A 20,214-nucleotide genomic window follows, 5' to 3' on the forward strand; every position below is an offset into this window, starting at 1 on the left:
TTACTTATTCATGACACACACACAGGCAGAGACACAGGCAGAGGGAGAAGCAGGCTCCATGCAAGGAGCCTGACGTGGGACTCGATCCCGGGTCTCCAGGCTCATGCCCTGGGCTGAAGGTGATGCTAAATTGCTGAGCCACTCGGGCTGCCCGAGAATCACAAGTTCATAGTGATTTTTATAGTTTAGTTTTAAGAACTATGGGGTTTTTATTTCTTTAATATCATACTTGTCTTTTTTCTCTCTTACGTAAAGTCTTGGTTCCTTACAATATAAACATAATTATTTACCATTTGGACATAGAATAAAATGGTTTTAAAATAGTAATACTGATACTATTGCTAACAAAAAAATTAAAATTTTTATAGTTCTTAATATTTGGAACATACTATACAATTATGCAGTTAGAATACCAAGTTCTGAAAGTCACTTGAAATAATATTCTGTGTGTGATCTTTAATTTTATGTATAGTTAGGTTTATTTGTTTCAACTTGTAATCATTTAGGAATCTAAAAAGTTAAATTTTATTGTTTGGAATATGTAATATATAGTTTACTTTGAAAACTCAGGATGTGGAGATACGTAAAAAGGAAAAGTAAAAATTGCTTGTAACCCACCCACCATTCGAAATATCCATTATTGGAGTGCCTGGGTGGCTCAGTGGTTGAGCATCTACTATTGGCTCAAAGTATGAACCTGGGGTCCTGGGATGGAGTCCCCACATCAGGCTCCCCATAGGGAGCCTGGTTCTCCCTTTGCCTGTGTCTCTGCCTCTCTCTTTGTGTTTCTCATGAATAAATTAATAAAGTCTTTTTTTTTTTTAATTTTATCGATTTATTCATGAGATACAGAGAGGGAGAGGCAGAGACACGGGCAGAGGGAGAAGCAGGCTCTACTCAAGGAGCCTGAAGTGGGACTCCATCCCCGGACTCTGGGATCATGCTCTGAGCCAAAGGTAGATGCTCAACCGCTGAGCCACCCAGGCGTCATGATCTATTTGTCTTTATGCCAACATCACACTTCTTGACTACTGTAGTTGTATAATAAATTTAGAAATCAGAAAGTTTTTCAAAGTTGTTTTGGCTGTTTAGGTCCTTTTCATTTGTGTATGAATTTTACAATTAGGTTTTCAAAATATCTACAAAAACCCTGCTAGTATTTTGTTTGGGATTATATTGAATCAGTAGGTTAAATTGGGGAGAATTGATAATATTAACAGTATTGGGTGTTAAAATTTATGAACATGGTTTCTCTCTCCATTTATTTTGGTCTTTGCTGTAGACTGAAAGTTTATGTATCTCCCAAATTCATATGTTGAAATCTATCTCCAGTGTGATAGGATTTGAAGGTCAGGCCTTTGGAAGGTAATTAGGTTATGAAGGAGGAACCATTATGACTAGGATTAATGTCCTTATGAAAGAGGCCTCAGAGAACTCCCTTGTCCCTTTTTACGGCCGTGTGAGGTTATAGCGAAAAGACAGCTGTCAGTGAGCCAGGAAGCAGGCTCTAATTGGATGCCATATCTGCTGGTTCCTTGATCTTGGACTTCCCTACCTTCCAGAACTGTGAGAAATACATTTCTACGGTTGATAAGCCATTTAAGTCTGCAGTATTTTGTTGTAGCAGCCCCAACAGACTAAGGTGGTCTCATATTTCTCTCAGCAGGGTTTTGTAATTTTTATTGTGCAGGTCTTGTACATTTTTTGTCAGATATATTCCTGACTGTTTCATACTTCTTGGTACTTTTGTAAATGGTGGTTTTTAAATATTTAATTTCTCTCTCTCTCTCTCTCTCTCTCTCTTTTTTTTTTTTTTTTTTTTAAGAGAGGCTGTGTGCTTGTGAATAGGAAGAGGGGCAGAGGGAGAGGGAGAGAGGGAATCTTCCCATCCAAGTACTAACCAGGCCCGACCCTGCTTAGCTTCCGAGATCAGACGAGATCGGGCGCGTTCAGGGTGGTATGGCCGTAGACAGAGAGAGAGGGAATCTTAAGCAGCTTCATGCCCAGGGTGGAGCCCAACGTTGGGCTTGATCTCACAACTCTGAGATCATGACCTGAGCCAGAATTAAGAGTCAGTGCTTAACCAACTGAGCTGCCCAGGCACCCCTAAAATTTTAATTTCTGAATGTTCACTGCTAGTATATAAAAATGCAATTGATTATTCTGTGTTGATCTTATAGCCTCCAACCTTGCTCAACTATTGTATTAGTCTTGTACTTTTTTTATAGACTCCACCAGATTTTCTATAGACCATGTTGTCTATGAATACAGACAGGTTGTACATGTTTTTTTCCCAACTGGATGCCTTTTACTTAATTTTCTTACTACACTGGCTAGAACCTCTAATACAATGTTGAATAAATGTGATAAAAGTGGACACCCTTGCCTTATTCCTGAACTTAAGTAGAATGTCTTTTTTTTTTTTTAATTTTTATTTATTTATGATAGTCACACACAGAGAGAGAGAGAGAGGCAGAGACACAGGCAGAGGGAGAAGCAGGCTCCATGCACCGGGAGCCCGATGTGGGATTTGATCCTGGGTCTCCAGGATCGCGCCCTGGGCCAAAGGCAGGCGCTAAACCGCTGCGCCACCCAGGGATCCCATGTCTTTTAACATTAGGTATGATGTGAACTGTAGGTTTTTTTTTTTAATAGATGGCCTTTATCGATTGAGGAAGTTTCCTTCTATTCTTAGCTTGCTGAGACTTTTTTTGGGAATGGGTATTAGATTTTGTTAGTTTTGTTCTTTGTGTGTTCATTGAGATCGTATAATTTTTCTCTTTTGAAAAAAAATTAAAAAAATTTTCTCTTTTGTTTGTTAATATGGTGGATTACATTGCTTTTTTTTTTTTTTTTTTTAAGATATATTTAGCCAGGGATCCCTGGGTGGCCCAGCGGTTTGGCACCTGCCTTTGGCCCAGGGCGCCATCCTGGAGACCCGGGATCGAGTCCTGCGTCAGGCTCCCGGCATGGAGCCTGCTTCTCCCTCTGCCTGTGTCTCTGCTTCTCTCTGTCTATCATGAATAAATAAAAAAAGATATATTTAACCAATCTTGTGTTTCTCGGAAAAACCGCACTTCATCATGATATATTATACTTTTTACATATTGTTGGGTTTGAGTTGCTTAAATTTTGTTGAATTTCTGCATTTATGTTCATGAGGGATATTCTGTAATTTTCTTGTAATATCTTTGGCTGTTTTGGTATCAAGGTAATGTTTCTTTAATGTTTCTATAGAATGAGTTGGGAAGTATTCCCTCCACTTCAATATTCTGGAAGAGTTTGTATAGAATTAGTGTTGTTTCTTCCTTAGGTGTTTCGAAGATTTCACCAGTAAAGCAGTCTGGGTCCTGAGTTTCCTTTTTCTTTTTCTTTTTTTTCCTAAGATTTTGTTCATTCATGAGAGACACACACACAGAGAGAGGCAGAGACATAGGCAGAGGGAGAAGCAGGCTCCATGCACCGGGAGCCCGACGTGGGATTTGATCCCAGGTCTCCAGGATCGCGCCCTGAGCCAAAGGCAGGCGCTAAACCACTGCGCCACCCAGGGATCCCGAGAGAAAAAATCTTAAGCAGATTCCATGCTCAGTGTGGAGCCACACATGGGGCTTCATCTCATGACCATGAGACCATGACCTGAGCCGAAATCAGGAGTTGGACACTTAACCTACTGAGCCATCTAGGTGCCCCTAGAAATTGGTTACTTAAAAAAAAAAAAAAAAAAAAAAAAAAAAAGGAGGGACACCTGGGTGGCTCAGTGGTTGAGTGTCTGTCTGCCTTCAGCTCTGGTCATGGTCCCGGGATCCTGGGATTGGGTCCTACATCAGGGTTCCCTGCAGGGAGCCTGCTTCTCCTTCTGCCTAAGTCTTTTTTTTTTTTTTTTTTAATTTTTAAAAAAAATTTATTTATGATAGTCACAGAGAGAGAGAGAGAGAGAGAGAGAGAGAGAGAGGCAGAGACACAGGCAGAGGGAGAAGCAGGCTCCATGCACCAGGAGCCCGACGTGGGATTCGATCCTGGGTCTCCAGGATCGCGCCCTGGGCCGAAGGCAGGCGCCAAACCGCTGCACCGCCAGGGATCCCTCCTTCTGCCTAAGTCTCTACTTCTATCTCTCATGAATAAATAAGTAAAATCTTTAAAAAAAAAAAAAAAAAGGAAATTGGTTTATTTCAGCTAAATTGCCAGACTTGGCATAAAATTGTTTTTTGTTTTTATAAAATTGTTTTGATGTGGTACTGTTTTAATATTTGTAAGATCTGTACTATCTTTCATTTCTGATAACAATAGGTTTTTTTTTTTTTTTCTTCTAGTGAGCCTTGCCTAGGGGGTTTATCAATGTAATTAACCTTTTTAAACAATCACCTTTTGGAGTACCTGGGTAGTTGGTTAAATGTCTGCCTTCAGCTCAGGTCATGATCCCAGGGTGCTAGGATCGAATCCTGCATTGGGCTCTCTGGTCAGCAGGGAGTCCTCTTCTCCCTCTTTCCCCTCCCCACACTGGTGCTCTCTTTCTCGCTCTCAGATAAATAAAATCTTAAAAAAAAATCACTGTTTGGTTTTATTTCTCTCTTGTTTTTTAATTATTATTTTTAAATATTTTATCCATTTGAGAGAGAGTATGAGTCTGGGGAGGGACACAGGGACAAGCAGTCCCCCAACTGAGTGCAGAGCCTGACTGAGGCTCCATCCCAGGACCCCTGAGATCATGAGCCAAAGCCAGACCCCCAGCCAACTGAGCCACCCAGGTACCCCTTCTTACTTATTATTTAGAAAAGAATTGATGCTTTGTTATTTGAAGTCAGTAGTGGCCTGATTTTTAAGGTGGGGCTGGCCAGCTGTGGCTTTGTTGTGCTACAGACAGGTTTCCAAACTGCCTGTGTTGCTTACAGTGCCAATATTTCAGTTTCCTGAAAATACTGTACAGTACTTAACATATTAGGTAAGTTAATTTGCTTGTGCATAGTTGGGTAATTTGTGCATTGTATTATAGAGTTCATAAAATTGTTTTGGGACTCTTTCCGCCATCGCTCTGAGCCACCACAATGGTGCGCATGAACGTCCTGGCAGATGCTCTCAAGAGCATCAACAATGCTGAAAAGAGAGGCAAGCACCAGGTTCTTATCAGGCCATGCTCCAAAGTCATCGTCCGATTTCTCACTGTGATGATGAAGTATGGTTACATTGGCGAATTTGAAATCATTGATGATCACAGAGCTGGGAAAATTGTTGTGAACCTCACAGGCAGGTTAAACAAGTGTGGAGTGATCAGCCCCAGATTTGATGTACAACCAAAAGATCTAGAAGAATGGCAGAATAACCTGCTCCCATACCGCCAGTTTGGTTTCATTGTACTGACAACCTCAGCTGGCATCATGGACCACGAAGAAGCAAGACGAAAACACACAGGAGGGAAAATCCTGGGATTCTTTTTCTTTTTTTTTTTATTTATTTTTATTTTTTTTTATTTTAATTTTTATTTATTTATGATAGTCACAGAGAGAGAGAGAGAGAGGCAGAGACATAGGCAGAGGGAGAAGCAGGCTCCATGCACCGGGAGCCTGATGTGGGATTCGATCCCGGGTCTCCAGGATCGCGCCCTGGGCCAAAGGCAGGCGCCAAACCGCTGTGCCACCCAGGGATCCCTGGGATTCTTTTTCTAGGGATGTAATTCATACGTGCAAATAAAATGCCTCAATGGAAAAAAAATTGTTTTGGGAGATGAGAGATTATAAGATTTATACTTATATTTATATTGGAAGTAATTCTGTATTATATATGTTCCATGTGTTAAACTTTTTATATTTGAAATTTCTTAAACATTTTGACAAAAGTTTTTGCTTCTGTGGTGGAGCAAACCAATAAATTATATTTATGGTAATTCCAGTTGGTAATTCTAGTTAGACACTGGGATATATTATTTTTTGGGGGGGATATATTATTTTTAAATAACTTTGTTCCAGTGACCTGGTATGATTTGTATCTTTGTTCAACATGGTTGTGAAAAGGTAGTATCTATGTTTTATAAAACAGACATAGTCTACTATGTTGAAGTTTTTGTAGTGTGCTGTGATTTTTTTTTCTTTCTTTTAGTCCAAAATACTGTACACTAGTATCCTCATTCTTTTTAAAACTTTTTTGAACTTCATGTGATGGTGAGAGAAGAGACTTAGTGGAATATTTTCTTATTCTATGGTGGATGGTAGAGTTTTGATTATTTTCCAGGAGAGTTATGAAAGATTTAGTATATTAGTATGTTGAAATTAAATCTTATGTGTTTATAGAGGCTTTTCTTTGATTGCCAAGGATTCATAATTATGTCAGCATAAAGATGTATGGATTTCTTACTATAGGTCATGGGCTTATGGTACCACCTTTTTTTGTTCCTTAGAGTAAGTATAAGCCATTGAAATGTGGAAGTACTCTTATTAAAATAAGATTTAGGAAGGTGACGAGGTGCTAGTAAACCTAGGGAGTAACTGTTGTCGTATTATTAATCTTTATTATAACCCTTTTTAGATTCATTCCATTGTATCATTTAATGTAATTTCTTATATTGTTAATCTTTTTATTGGTAAGAAGAATATATTTTTTCCCCAAGATTTATTTAATTGCTTGAGAGAGAGAGAGTGAGCATGAGCAGGAGGGGGGTGGATGGGCAGAGAGAGAGGGAGAAGCAGTCTCCTCACAGAGTAGGGAGCTCAACATGGGCTTGATCCCAGCACCCCAGGATCATGACCTGAGCTGAAGATAGACACAACTGAACCAATTGAGCCATCCAGGCACCCTTGAGTTTTGTTATCAGAGGTAAATTTTGACTCATTTTGATAGATGCTTACCTAATAGATACCTAAAGCAACTGAGATTAATTAAAAGATCTGTGTGCTTTTTGTGTCTTTTTATTATAAATTATTTCATATTAGGGTTTTTCTTTTTTTAACTTTTTAAAAGGTTTTATTTATTTATTCATGAGACACACACACACACACACACACACACACACACACATAGAGAGAGAGAGGCAGAGACACAGACAGAGGGAGAAGCAGACTCCATGCAGGAAGCCTGATATGGGACTCGATCCCGGAACTCTGGGATCATGCCCTGAGCCAAAGGCAGATGCTCAACCACTGAGCCACCCAGGTGTGCCCCCCCCCTTTTTTTCATATTAGGGTTTTTCAGTTGTAAAATACAGAAGCAAGATTCTTTTGTGTTCAGTAGTCCTCCCTAATCTGCAAGGGTTATATTCTAAGACTCCCAGTGGATGCCTGAAACTTTGGATTGTAGTGAATCCTGTGTATCTGTATATATACAGATAATATGATACTTATATTATCCAATACTTATAATAGTTCAATTTATAACTTTTTGACTTTATGATATGAAAGCAGTATGCATTCAGTAGAAACTGTACTTTGAATTTTGATCTTTTCCCAGGCTAGCTGTATGTGATATGATACTCTTATGATGCTGGGCAGTAGTAGTAACCAGTGGAAGCTCTCAGTCATGTGACCATGAGGGTAAATAGCTGATACCTTATAACCAATTTGTACCTATACAGCTGATTTTTACTTTCAGTATAGTATTCAATAAATTACATGAAATATTCAACACTTTATTATAAAATAGACTTTGTTATATTATTTTGCCCATATGTAAGCTAATGTAAGTATTCTGAGCACATTTAAGGTAGTCTAGGCTAAGCTATGGTGTTCAGTAGTTTAGGTATATTAAATGTGTTTTTGACATAAGATTTAAAAAAGAAAGATTTTTTTCAATTTATGGTAGGTTTATTGAGATGTAACTTCATCATAAGTTGAGGAAGTTCTGTACTATATTTTTTCCTGTACATATGAACATATGATCAGTTTTGTTTATTTTTAAATATTTAAAAATATATATTTTTTAAATATTTCATTTATTCATGAGAGACACATAGAGAGAGAGAGGCAGAGACACACAGGCAGAGGGAGAAGCAGGCTCCTTGCAGAGAGCCTGATGCAAGACTCGATCCCGGGTCTGCAGGAATAGGCCCCGGGCTGAAGGTGGTGCTAAACTGCTGAGCCACCCAGGCTACCCAATATTTAAAAAGATTTTATTTGTATTTTAGAGAGAGGGGGAGAGTGCACACATGAGAGTGGAGGGAGGAACAGAGAGAGAGGGAGATAGATAATCTTAAGCAGACTCTGTGGGCAGCATAGAGCCTCAGCTGAAATCAATTGAGTCAACCCCTTAACTGACTGAGCCACTCAGGCTCCCCTCAGTTTTGCTTTTTTTTTTAATTTTATTTTATTATTTTATTTTATTTAAGATTTTATTCATTTATTCATGAGAGACACAGAGAGGCAAAGACATAGGCAGAGGGAGAAGCAGGCTCCCTGCAGGGAGCCCGATGCAAGACTCCATCCTGGTAGTCCAGGATCACACCGTAAGGCAAAGGCAGACGCTCAACCACTGAACCACCCAGGCATCCCACCTCAGTTCTTTAAATTGTGAATTAACATTGGGGGAACAGTAATTTCAAGAAGTAACTGAACCAAAAATGTCATATCCTCCCCAGCTTTTTAAAAAATCACATCATAGTTTATGCCAGAATATAAGAGAGGGGCGTCTGGGTGGCTCAATTGGTTAAGCGTCTGCTTTTGGCTCAGGTCATGATCTCAGCGTCCTGGAATTGAGCCACACATTGGGCTTTCTGCTCAGTGAGGAATCTGCTTCTCCCTCTGTGCACACTCTCTCTCTCAAATAAATATAATCTTAAAAAAAGAGTCTATAAGAGAGAAAAGAGCATCCTAGACAGTTAAAAATATGAGTTCTAGCCTTAATTCTTCCATCAATTTGGGATGGTTTAGAGCCTTCAAAACCTTTGGGGGGAAAAAAATTCAGGACTGCTTCTATAAAATGAGAAGCCTGGAACAAATCATCTCTGACAACTTTTTTCAGAATTAAGGGTCTGGATATATTCTTTTATAACTGTAGACTTGTGGCTTTTATGTTCTCATGTAAGAAAAATACCAGAAGACTTCCTTCATATTCTTAGTTTTGAGAGCACATAAACACATGTAATCACTTGTTGAATCTATGACTCAGTAAATACACACAGTCCACACCCACTTTTTAAAAAAGAAAATGCTTACTATTTAACACTAATAACCCTATTTCACTCTACAAGTAGCCAATACAATATAATTGGTTAATTTGTATTTTTACATGAAGAAGCTAAATATCTGAGAGGAATAATCACACATAATTTTTCTGTTCTTCCAGCAGTCTTCAGACTCAGTACATTACATCATTCTGACTTTTGGAGTCACGTGAAATCTGAATGGTTTTCCCCATGGAAACAAAAAACTAATAGAGCCTTGTTCACCAAATTTGAGTACTCATACCCCAAAGGGAACATTGTGTAGTACCAGGGAACAAACAGTATAAACTTCACAGAAGCAGATGATCTTCCTTCTGGTATATCATCCGAAGGTCAGCAGTAGCCTAATGGTACGTCACAATGCCTATGTAACTCACCTCACTTTATCACACAGTCATTTTATCATCTTGCATGATAATAAGAAGGGGGAGTATAGTACAGTAAAACATTTAGGGGCCACATTCACATAATTTATTATAGTATGTTGTTGTAATTGCTCTATTTTATTGTTTATTTCTTACTGTGCCTAATTTATAATTCAAAATTGATCAGGGGCACCTGGATGGCTCAGTTAAGCATCTGCCTTCAGCTCAGGTCATGATCCCAGGGTCCTGGGATCAAGCCCCATGTCAGGCTCCATGCTCAACAGGGAAGTCTGCTTCTCTCTCTCCTTCTGCCCTTTCCCCTGCTTGTTTTTTCTCTCTCAAATAAATAAATAAAATCTTTTTAAAAAGGTCAAATTAATAGGTTTGTGGCTATATTTCCTTTTGGGACATCATACTTTTTTTTTACATTAAAATTTTTTTAAAAATTCATTTGAGAATTTCAATAATTTTTAATGAATTGGTTAAGATAGAGGGGATAGGGATAAAAAATGAATTGGTTAAGATACTGATTAAAAATATCTAATTAGGCTGATGCTTTGTTATGACTCCCTATTCTAACTTATAACTAGTCATTACTTTCCAGTTCTTACATTATGTTAGTCTCCCATAGGCTTTATGATTTCAAACTACTTAATAACTACAAAATCATTGCTTAACTCTTTCTTTCTTTCTTTTCTTTCTTTCTTTCTTTTCTTTTCTTTCTTTCTTTCTTTCTTTCTTTCTTTCTTTCTTTCTTTCTTTCTTTCTTTCTTTCTTTCTGTCTTTCTGTCTTTTCTTTCTTTCTTTCATCTTTGGATCAGGCCCCAGGACGAAGGTGGCACTAAACCCCTGAGCCACTGGGGCTGCCCTGGAGGATAGATCTTAATGATGTTACATGTCCTACCCAAGGTTTATCATCTGTTTTTCCAATTATATAAGTCCTCTTTTCTTTTAGTAGGTCTTTAGTTTATTCCTTTGTATTTTTTTTTTTTTTTAAGATTTTATTTATTTAGTCACAAAAGACACAGAAAGAGGCAGATACATAGGCAGAGGGAGACTCATTCTCCCTGCGGGGAGCCTGATGCGGGACTCAATCCCAGGACCCCAGGATCATGACCTGAGCATAAGGCAGATGCTCAACTGCTGAGCCACCCAGGTGCCCCCTGATGTAATTAATTTCTAATTTTTTTGCCTTTGGACTGTTACTGGATGTTCTGTGTCAGTCTTTCTTGTTCTCTTTTTAAAAGATTTTATTTATTTGAGAGAGGGAGACAAAGATAATGATTGAGATAGCACAAGCAGAAGAGGAAGAAGCAGGCTCCCTGCCAAGCAAGGAGCCCGATGTGGGGCTGGATCCAAGGACCCTGGGATCATGACCTGAGTGGAAGGCAGACACCCCAACTGAGCCACTGAGGCACCTTGGCTGTGCTATTTCTGATTTTGAATATTTATTGGAATTTTCTTTGTGGCCTAATATTTCCTTACGTTTTTGTAAAGCGTTCTTTGGGTACTTTGGGTATATTCTGCTTTCAGGGTGCTTTTGATATAATACAGATTATATCTGTCTTATTATTTTTTAAAAATTTATTTATTCATGAGAGACACACAGAGAGAGAGGGGCAGAGACACAGGCGGAGGGAGAAGCAGGCTCCATGCAGGGAGCCTGATGTGGGACTCGATCCCAGGACTCGAGGATCATGCCCTGGGTTGGAGGCAGGTGCTAAACCACTGAGCCACCCAGGGATCCCCTATATCTGTCTTATTAATTATGTATTTCTACCTAGTTTTTCTGTTTCCTATAGTTTTTGTTTTATGACTGGTGATGCAGTGTTACTTGGGGCAATTCATAATGTTAGCTTTTCATCATGGATTGCATCCTTTATCATCAATAATGTAAAACAGCTGTTATTAACCGAAGACTAGGTGCATGATATTCTTACTGGTTTTAGAAACTACTGATTTATTTATTTTTATTATATTTTCTGTCTCTGAGATCACAGTCTTTCATTAGTTATATACTATATACTGTGTTGTTTCTGTTTAGTCCCCTTACAGGTATCTGGGAGTATTGTTTCCCTTTGTTGCTGCCTAGATTTTTTTTTTCCTAATTATAAAGTGTGTCAGTCTATAGATATGTGCCCAATATAGAAAACTTGGAAAGCAAATAATAGCACAAAAGAAAGAAAACAGAAGCCCCATGTTGTAAACTCATCATCCAAATATAACCACTTTATAAGACTCTGTCTTACCTTTATTTGTTTCCATATTCACACAGACCTACTCCCCTCTTTTCCAAAATCTCAGGGCCCATTGTTTCTGCAGGTGACTCAGATTTAAATTTTCCATTTTTGCTCTCTGTAAACAGTAGTGCTCAGGACAAATCTGAGTGAATAAGCAGTATTCCAGCTGATCTGAAAGAAAAATTAATGCATAAGGAAAAGCTTAGTAAGGTTACTGAAATGCTCCTTAGTATGAATCTGTGTACTGTTGACCTCTGTTGTTGACCTTCCATCTTCAGCCAAATATGCTGATGTGCAGCAGCCATTAATAAGGGGGCTTAGTTTTGCAAACACAGAGCTTGTGGACAGTGATAGATGCTGAAAATAGTATCTCTGGCTAATTTCTCAGACTTGAAACTGAAAGTAAGGTCTCAAACTCAGTTCAATGTTCACAGCCATATTCTTTACTCAGAATAAGTCTAAACATTCAAATAAAAATCTACATTTGTGTAGTTACTGGTAGATAGAGTACTTGGCAAATGGTTTACTCTCTTCTGAGTTATATTTTTACCAACCTTTGTTGAGCTCTTGCTGTGTCTCGTGCAGTATGCAAAGATATCTGTGTTTATATACACATATTTATATATCTATATAAATTTTTAAAATAATCATACTCATTTGAGGTTATTATTTTATATGTGATATCAGAAAATGGTTTCCAGACTTCGAGTTTCACTAGAATTTATAATGGAGATAGGGGATGCCTGAGTGGTTCTGTGGTTTGGCATCTGCCTTCAGCCCAGGGCGTGATCCTAGAGACCCAGGATTGAGTCCCACTTCGGGCTTCCTGTGTAGACCCTGCTTCTCCCTCTGCCTATGTCTCTGCCTCTCTCTGTCTCTCATGAATAAATAAATAAAATCTTTAAAAAAGTAAAATGGGTGTAGGATTGGGGCTCAGTGGTTGAGCATCTGCCGGATCCAGTCTGGCATCAGTCTCCCTGCAGGAGCCTCTGCCTGTGTCCCTCTGCCTGTGTTTCTGCCTCTCTCATGAATACAAATTAAAATAAAAATGAGGGTAAGATTAACATGGTTGCCAGCTTTTTATTTTGTCAGTAAAGGACATCTTTTAAAAGTTACTATGGGGGCATCTGGGTGGCTTGGTCGGTTAAGTATCTGACTTCAGTTTAGGTCATGGTCTCAGGGTTCTGGTATTGAGCCCTGTGTCAGGTTCTGTGCTCACTACTTGCTGGGAGAGTATGCTTGTCTCTCTCCTGCTTCTCCCCCTGCTCATGCTGTCTGTCTCTCAAATGATAACATCTTACAAAAAAAAAAAAGTTACAGTGTATGGTAAATGATGCTATCACTTATTCTGAATATTGAATAGTTAATTTGGAAACATTAATATGTTGCTTTTCTTTATTCTACTGTTTAGAGTTGGCTGATAATTCAGTCTACTATCCCCCCCCCCCTTTTTTTTACTGTTGAAGGAACTGAGGCTCCAAAATCTCTTCTCTGAGATCTGTGAGAAAATAAAGCTTTTTCTTTCTTTCTTTCCTTTTTTTTTTTTTAAGATTTTATTTATTCATGAGAGACCCAGAGAAAAGGCAGAGACGTAGGCAAAGGGAGAAGCAGGCTCTTCACAGGGAGCGCGATGTGGGACTCAATTCCGAGTTCCGGGATCACGTCCTGAGCCGAAAGCAGATGCTCAACTGCTGAGCCACCCAGGCGTTCCAATAAAGCTTTTTCTGATGAATATGGTATAGTATTGACATACTAATAGCTGCTACATGTGTGATTTTTGTCATATACATGTTGGTATGAATGCCAGTTGTATGGGTGTTCTTTGTTTTTAGACTTGAAATTTGATGATTCTCTGAGCCATCTTTTCTGTAAAAGAATTTCCTGGATTCATTTGTGTCTTGGGAAATTCCTGATTGCAGCTCTTGTTGCAGTATAATGTGTGACTATGATAGCTTACTGAGATATTAAATTGCTGTGTATTAGGAAACTTTTGTAAGAATGTAATTTCATGTAATAGGAATTTAATGATACAAGAAAGAAAATGAGAACATCAATATAATTGTCTTGGGCTTTCTCTTCCCCTTGTGAAAGGGCCTACGTCTTTTTTTTTTTTTTTTTTTTTAAGACTTATTTATTTATTCATGAGACAAAGAGAGAGACAGAGACACAGGCAGAGGGAGAAGCAGGCTCCATGCAGGGAGCCCGATGTGGGACTGGATACCAGTATTCCAGGATCACACCCTGGGCAGAAGGCAGGCACGCTAAACCCCTGAGCCACCCAGGCATCCTGAAAGGGCCTACATCTTGGCATTCTCTTGGTCTGCTACCCCATCCTCTTCACCTTGCCCTTTTTCCATTCCTTATCCCATCTCCTCTGTTTCTTTCACCCTAGCTCTTCCTGTCCCTGCAGTTCTGTTCTTATTACTTATTTTCCCATCTCTTTTTGTTCTTGGATGTCTTTAAGTAGTGATTTAAGTTATAGGGTTTTCTTTCTTTTTTGGGGGGGGGGGGTTCTTTTATAGCATTTGTATGAAGTGGCACTGAACTGGCAAAATAGAACATTGCTGTAGTTCCTTGGTGCTTCAGGGAGGTCTACATTTTATTAGTGTAAAAGTTTGAGTTACAGATGTGTGCAAAAAAAGGTGTTCTATTTTTATTTCTATTTGATACTTTTCCTTTAATATATTCATTTATATTTTATTTTATTTATTTTATTTTTTTAAGATTTTATTTATTTATGATAGAGGCAGAGACACAGGCAAAGGGAGAAGCAGGCTCCATGCATGCAGGGAGCCTGACATGGAACTCTATCCCAGGTCTCCAGGATCACGCCCTGGGCTGAAGGCAGGTGCTAAACTGCTGAGCCACCCAGGGATCCCCTATATTTATTTTAATGGAAATTTTTGATTACTTAGAATTTTTTTCCCTCTGAAGTACTTAAAGTTTTACTTTGGGGGCAAATGTATTTTTTTCAGTCTTTTTTTGTGTGTGTGTGTGTGTGTACATTTTTTACATAGTTAAGTAACTCAGTCCAACTTGTAAAAGCTTTTTTTGAAGATTTTATTTACTTATTAGAGAGAGAGAGAAAGCATAAGCAGGGGGAGTGGGAGAGGGAGAAGCAGGCTCCCTGCTGAGCAAGGAGCCCAGTTGTGGGGCTTAATCCCAGAACTCTGGAATCATGACCTGAGCTGAAGGCAGTTGCTTAACTGATTGAGCCACCCAGACACCCCTTGTTTTTTTTTTTTTTAATTTTTATTTATTTATGATAGTCACACACACAGAGAGAGAGGCAGAGACATAGGCAGAGGGAGAAGCAGGCTCCACGCACCGGGAGCCCGACGTGGGACTCGATCCCGGGTCTCCAGGATCGCGCCCTGGGCCAAAGGCAGGCGCCAAACCGCTGCGCCACCCAGTGATCCCTAGACACCCCTTGTAAAAGCATTTTAAAACTTGTACTTGGGGTGCCTGGGTGGCTCATTTGTTTGTGTCTGACTCTTGGTTTTGGCTCAGGTCATGATCTCAGGGTCATGAGATCAAGTTCATGTTGGGCTCTGCACTCAGCAAGGAGTCTTCTTGGGATTCTCTCTCTTCCTCTGCCCCTAACCCCTTATGCGCGTGCATGCATGCACCCTCTCTCTCTCTCCCTCTCTCAAATCTTTTTAAAAAGCTGTATACTGGGGATCCCTGGGTGGCGCAGCGGTTTGGCGCCTGCCTTTGGCCCAGGGCGCGATCCTGGAGACCCGGGATCGAATCCCACATCGGGCTCCCGGTGCATGGAGCCTGCTTCTCCCTCTGCTTATGTCTCTACGTCTCTCTCTCTCTCTGTGACTATCATAATAAAAAAAAAAAATTAAAAAAAAAATTAAAAAAAAAAAGCTGTATACTTATTTCTCCATTATGTTTTTAATGAACATTCTTAATTGCATTACAACTTATCTTTTGAATTTCCATAATTTATTTAATCATTTCCCCATAATTGAACATTTAGACTACAGGAAGATGTTATAGGAAATGGGTATAATTAAATAAAATATAGGAAGTTTATAAGGAAATACTTTCTATTTATCTATCTTTCTATCTATCTCTATCTCACTTGATTTCTTTTCCAATGTTCCAGGAAAAAAAATTGACCCTAAGTAGCTGTTACAGTGCTCTTGGTCCTTGAGAGACAGGGAAGTTTTACGGCATAGCAGACCTTAGAAAAATCTTTACTATAAGTGACCAAATATGAGTATCTTACATTCATAAGGTTTGTGGGAAACATAAGAGTTGCATTCATTGAACTATTTTTAATATTTAAAGAAACCCTCTAGGGATGCCTGGGTGGCTCAGCAGTTGAGAGTCTGCCCTTGGCTCAGGTCGTGATCCTGGAGTCCCAGGATCGGGATCAAGTCCCACATTGGGCTCCCCATTGGGAGCCTGTTTCTCCCTCTACCTATGTCTCTGCCTTTCTCTCTGTGTGTCTCATGAATAAATAAGTAAAATCTTAAAAAAAAATAAAGAAGCCTTATAGAAAATCTATATTTTATCAGCTCTTTTGAGGCATATTTTTAAAGAATTTCCATCCTTTTATTTAGTAATAGGGGTACTGTATTTTAATTTCCACTTTTTAAAAATTTTAATATATTTATCAGTAGAGCGAGAGAGAGCCCAAGTGATGGGGAGCAGCAGAGAGAGAGAGGGAGAAGCAGACTCCTGCTGAGCAGGAAGCCCATTGTGGGGCTTGGTCTCCGAGATCATGACCTGAGCTGAAGGCAGATGCCCAACAAACTGAGCCACCTGGGTGCTCCTTCACTCACTTTTTTTTAAATAGACATTTTGCTTTGTTGCAGACATGCATGCTTTAACATGGGGGATAGAGAGGGGAATTTCTTTTTTTAAAGATTATTTATTTATTCATGAGACAGAGACAGAGAGAGAGAGAGGCAGAGGCAGAGACATTAGGAGAAGCAGGCTCCATGTAGGAAGCCTGATGTGGGACTCGATCCCGGGACTCCGGGATCATGCCTTGTGCCAAAGGCAGGCACTCAACCGCTGAGCCACCTAGGCGTCCCAAGAGGGGAATTTTTTTATTTGCATTTTCCTGACTAATGAAGAATGATGTTGAACATCATCTCATGTACTTCTTGGTTATTTGTATGTCTTCTTTGAAGAATTTACTCTTCGTATTCTTTTGCCCATTTTTAGTTGGATTGTCATTTATTTCTTTTTATTTTTAATTTATTTTTTATTTTTAAAGATTTTATTTATTCATTCATGAGACAGAGGGAGGCAGAGACATAGGTAAAGGGAGAAGCAGGCTCCATGCAGGAAGCCTGATCGATCCTGGGACCCTGGGATCATGCCCCAAGCTGAAGGCAGATGCTCAACTGCTGAGACACCCAAGGGTCCCTGGATTGTCGTTTTATTATTGAATTGTGGAGTTCTTTATGTATTTTAGGTGTAAGCTCCTTACCAGATACACCACTTGCAAATATATTTTTCTTTTTTTTAAGATTTTTATTTATTGGGATGCCCGGGTGGTCAGTGGTTAAGCATCCCCTTTGGTTCAGGGCATGATCCTGGAGACCCCGGATTGAGTCCCACATTGGGCTCCCTGCGTGGAGTCTGCTTCTTCCTCTGCCTGTGTCTCTGCCTCTCTCTCTGTGTCTCTCATGAATAAATAAATAAAATCTTTAAAAAAAAAAAAGAATCCATTTAAAGTTGGTGAAATTTCTTAAAACATTTCTGATGTTAGCTTCTTCTGGGGGTTATTTGCAAAATTACTTTTTAAATCAGAAGCTCAAGCAGCTTCTCCCAAACCATTTACCTCTCAGAAACAGCCACTTTTTCAAACAGCTGCTATCCCACAATATTAATAAATACTAGAGACACATAGATGAAAATGTTCATTTTCTGCACCTGTCTGTTGCAGCTCTGCTGGGTGCTTAAATACTGCTTTTTTTCCCAGCAGAGACTTAGAAAAATACATTTTTGATTATGTGCCTGTGTGTGAAGGTTGAGACTGCAAAGACTCTTGCTTCTTGGTTTTAGAAGTGTGACTGCATTGTGATTTATGTATATTTTGATGACACTGTAGCATGCATGCCAATGAAATATTTTCTGCATATAGGAAAAGTTTTTTTTTTATAATCTGAATTATTTTATTTTATTTATTTATTTTTATTTTTTATGATAGTCACAGAGAGAGAGAGAGAGAGAGAGAGAGAGGCAGAGACACAGGCAGAGGGAGAAGCAGGCTCCATGCACCGGGAGCCCGACGTGGGATTCGATCCTGGGTCTCCAGGATCGCGCCCTGGGCCAAAGGCAGGCGCTAAACCGCTGCGCCACCCAGGGATCCCTAGGAAAAGTTTTAATCATTTTCAGTATGGTTGCTGTTTCTTTGAGAATTGATGATCTATATACTTTATAATTTTAACTTTCCATTGGAGAGAATTAATTAGAGTATCAGAATATTTTGTTCTCATATCATTCTGGAAAACTAAAACTTTTTTTTTTTTTTTAAGATTTTATTTATTCATAGAGACAGAGAGGGGCAGAGACACAGGCAGAGGGAGAAGCAGGCTCCATACAGGAAGCCTGACGTGGGACTCCTGGGTCTCCAGGATCCTGGGTCTCCAGGATCACACCCCAGGCTGCAGGCGGCGCTAAACCGCTGCACCACAGGGGCTGCCCCAAAACTAAAACTTTTAAAGTAAAAGCTTTAGAGGTACCTAGGGGGCTTAGTTGGTTAAGCCTCTGCCTTCAGCTCAGGTCATGTCATGATCCCAGGGTCCAGGGATTGAGTCCTGCATTGGGTTCCCTGCTCAGTGGGGAGCCTGCTTCTCCCTCTCTCTATGCCTTTCATCCTGCTTGTGCTCTCTCTCTCTCTCAAATAAATAAAATGTTAAAAAAATAAAGTAAAACTTTAAAGAAATTATAAAATAAATACCCGTTTGCCTTAGAATGTTCAGAAACTGTAGAGAAATATTATAAATTATTCCTAGTCCTACCACCTAAAGGCAGCCACTTTAAAAAATTTTTATTACTTTTAAAAAATATTTTTAAGTAATCTCTACACCCACTGTGGGGTTCAAATTTACAACCCTGAGATCAAGAGTTGGGTGGTCTATGGACTGAGCCAGCCAGGTGCTCCTTACATGATACTTTCTATCCTTTATAATCCTTGGTAGCCAGATTACTTCTCTATTTCTATAGTTTCACCTATTTTCTATTCCTGTAGTTTAAGTAGAATCATATAATGTGTAACCTTTTGAGCGTGGCTTCTTTCACTTAGCATGATGTATTTGAGTTTGTCCATGTTGTGGTGGCAGTGTATCATATTCATCTAGTTAAGATTTTTAAAAGTTTATTTTAGAGAGAGTGAGAAAGAGAGAAAGAGTGAGGGGGAGGAGCAGAGGGAGAGGGACAAGCAGATTCTGTGCTGAGCGTGGAGACTGACAGACTGACGAGCTGGGGCTCAACACTGAGCTTGATCTCAGGACCCTGAGATGATCTAAGCTGAAATCAAGAGTCAGATGCTCAACTGACTGAGCCACCCAGGTGCCTCTGTCACTTCATCCATTTAAAGTGTATGGGAGGGCAGCCCGGTGGCTCAGTGGTTTAGTGTGGCCTTCAGCCTGGGTGTGGTCCTGGAGATCTGGGATCGAGTCCCACGTCAGGCTCCCTGCATGGAGCTTGCTTCTCCCTCTGTCTGTGTCTCTGCCCCTCTCTCTCTCTCTTTCTCTCTCTCATACATACATACATACATACATACATACATACATAAATAAAATATTAAAAAAAAAAGTGTATGGGAGTGCCTGGCTGCTTCAGTCAGAAGAGCACGAGACTCTTGATCTCAGGATCATGAGTTCAAACCCCATTTGAGTATAAAGATTATTTAAATAAATACAACTTAAAAAAAATCAGTTTGTTAATTTCTAAAAACAACCTCCAAAAAACAAAAAAACCCTGTGCAGACTTTAATTCCATTTTGAGTAATTTTCACAAGATAGATGTAATACCCTTTTCCTTTTTTTTTTTAACTTTCATTGGAGTGTAGATTATTTTTCAGTATGATACCTTCCAGTGTATTGTAATGTGGGCTAATAGATAATAGACCATAAATTCATATAGCTAACCTTATTTTTTTTTCTGCTTACATTTTTAAGTTAGAGGTATAAATACCATATCAGGGGTGATAGACTTTCAGGTTGAAGAACTCAGATTATTTATGTAAGACAGGACTTCATACCTACTTTTATAAGGTGTGAAAATGCCAAGGTGTGTGGTTTTGTTTTTTCCTTCACTTAAAACATTTTTATACTAATTAAACAGTACTGAGGATTGTCATTCACTCCCCACTTAAATTACTATTAGACTTACTTGCCAGCATAAGGTCTATGTTTGCATTACTGAATGAAAAGAGATTTTTTTAAAATCTGTTATTGACATATTTGTAGTTTGTATCAAGAAGGTATGTGGC

General features: G+C 39.2%; 1 protein-coding gene and 1 pseudogene across 4 annotated transcripts in view; both read left to right on the forward strand.

Annotated features, from left to right (window-relative positions):
- UBAP1 (ubiquitin associated protein 1) overlaps positions 1 to 20,214 on the forward strand; it is an 84,868-nt gene that overhangs the window by 38,036 nt on the left and 26,618 nt on the right. The window lies entirely within an intron of this gene.
- Positions 4,998 to 5,675, forward strand: LOC144322370 (small ribosomal subunit protein uS8 pseudogene; annotated as a pseudogene).

This window comes from Canis aureus, chromosome 10 (assembly GCF_053574225.1).
Source record: "Canis aureus isolate CA01 chromosome 10, VMU_Caureus_v.1.0, whole genome shotgun sequence".
Taxonomy (NCBI): domain Eukaryota; kingdom Metazoa; phylum Chordata; class Mammalia; order Carnivora; family Canidae; genus Canis; species Canis aureus.